This window comes from Palaemon carinicauda, chromosome 35 (assembly GCF_036898095.1).
Source record: "Palaemon carinicauda isolate YSFRI2023 chromosome 35, ASM3689809v2, whole genome shotgun sequence".
NCBI classification, from domain to species: Eukaryota; Metazoa; Arthropoda; class Malacostraca; order Decapoda; family Palaemonidae; genus Palaemon; species Palaemon carinicauda.
The window spans coordinates 73,788,887-73,791,386 of NC_090759.1; the positions used below are offsets into that span (position 1 = coordinate 73,788,887).

Sequence of the window (2,500 nt, forward strand, 5' to 3'; positions counted from 1 at the left end):
GAACTCCCCAGCTGAACCCTCTCACACTCTAGTTTCCCGAACATCCTGGCTGACTTAATCCCTTCTTCCTACATACTCTAGCTACATGCCCATCTGCACCACATTCAGTACACTTACCCCGCGGCTCCTTGCACATTCTAGCATAATGACCATCCTTACCACAATTACCACAAATCACATTCATACGATTACTACGACATCCACTCGCCACATGCCCAATCATACCACACCGATAACACTTAATCACTTTCTCTTTCTTACAGTCGCTAATACGATGCCCTGTCTCTCCACACCCGAAACATGCTCCTAATGCCCATCTACATTCATTCTTCTTATGACCTACTTTCCCACACCTATAACACTTTTCATCACGGACACGGCTATCTGACATACCTCGATGTGCACTCACACTCCTATCCCTATTGCGCCAATTACCCTGCCTAAATCCTTCATTTGTCCTTACAGGTATTCCCACATTACTCGCCCTAACACTCCTATCTACTACACTATCAGCTACCCTCATTGGTCCGCTCAAAATTGCGTCCTTATAACTACCAAATTCTATTACACTTTCCTCCATTCCAGTTCTTACACTCACAGATTTACTTTCTTTCATGCACCTATCTAACTCATAATCCTCAACTATCTCTAGTATATCATCCCATGTCAATCTCTCTTGCGTCCACCTCATTTTCTCTTTGCGTTTCAAATTAATAAATTCACACACATTCTCAGGTACTGTTGCCAAAAACTTCCTCATTAACTCCTTATTCTCATTTATGCCTTCATCCCCATACTTCTTCCTAGCTAACGTTTCCAACCTACATACATACATTGATATAGTTTCTCCTGCATTCATCCTTGCCTCATCAAAATCATTCTTACGCTTATACTTAACACTCCCTTTCATACGTTTTACCTGCTCAATTATTCTCTGTTTCACACTTTCATAATCAACGTCCCCTACACTCATTATCACTCCATACATCGTCAACAAATACCCAGTCAAATATTCTCCTAACTCCCTAGCCCAAACTCTTTTACTATCACCATACTTATCCTGACAATACCTCTCATACTCCTTGAAAAAATCATATACATCCCTACTGCTATGCTCATTGAACCTTTCACACCGAGGTACCTCTCTCATAAACACAGTCTTACACACATCACGTTCATTCTCACTGCTATCATCACTGTCTACTCCCTTGTTACCTTCTTCCTCATTTGAATACAATGAATCCACTTCCACACTTAAATTCCTATCCTTAACCATTCCTTTCTTACCCTTTTTCTTACTTACCACTTTCACCCATTCACGGTCGTCCTTGCTATCAGCCTGATACTTTTTCTTCCCTTTCCTCACATCACTTTTACCTTTCCTTTCATCTTTCCTCTCACCTTTCTGTTCATCCTTACTATGCCTAATTCCCTTATCTTCAATATCACCATCACTATTACTACTATCACTATCACTTCCTTTCCCATTATCACCTACCTTAACCTTCTCTTTCACTACCAACCCATTACCCGAAGCTGAGGACACTCCTCCGACTGCACCTTCACCCATTATAGTTTTCATCATCCCCATGACTTGCCCCATCATATCTTCCATTCGTTTCTCCATTCGTCCTTCATTCTGTTTCATCCTCATCTCAACACATTCTTCCACTCTCTCTACTGTCCCCTTTAACTCCCTAAGCTCCTTCTGCATCGCCGCATTCTCCCAGTTCAACCTCTCATTCTCTATTAGCAACCTCTCCTCACGCTCCTTACTCAGCCGCAATTCCTCCTCCAAAGCCTTTAATTTACCTTCCATTTTTCATCAACCTTATATCTAAATTCTGTCCTTCGTCCAACAGTCCGGCTTCCTATCCCACCTCGGCAGTCCCTGTTCGGGCGCCAAAATAATGTGGCGGGATGTTGCAACAACAACCCCCACACCCTTGATCACTCTAACAGACAATTATCTCCACAACACAAACTTTCCCCTTACGTAATCTACAACCAGACTCTTGGACAGAAGGACAAAACAAAACAAAACATAACCTTAAAACTATATTTCTTAATATTCAAACACTCACTAAAAAAATCACCAATCATATACCATAACCAAAAATAATCACAACTCTGTAATACAATCTTAACTTAACACAAAATAAACATTAATTAGAAAAAACTTCTGCAATCAAATAAACCCTAACAAAACTTAAAAGCTAAAATATACCACAACCACAAACATAAACAGAAATATTTTATATATTTCTGAGTGGACGCCTTCGTCCACACAAGGGCCAACAGTCTTTTAAAGGCAACTACCACAGCTTTGTGGTCAGCAATCCACTGTGTGGCAAATTGCCACCACTGCCTCCCTAATTGGGGTCCTGGATGTCATCATCATCATCATCATCATCATCATCCGAAAATTCCTTCTTACAGCCAAGTCGTTACCAATTAAATCCAAATCTAAAATAGCAGTCAGTTCCAAGTCCCTTATAAC

General features: G+C 40.8%; 1 protein-coding gene across 1 annotated transcript in view; it reads right to left on the reverse strand.

Moving 5' to 3' along the window:
- Nucleotides 1–2,500, reverse strand: part of LOC137627358 (uncharacterized) — a 22,272-nt gene that overhangs the window by 14,211 nt on the left and 5,561 nt on the right. The window lies entirely within an intron of this gene.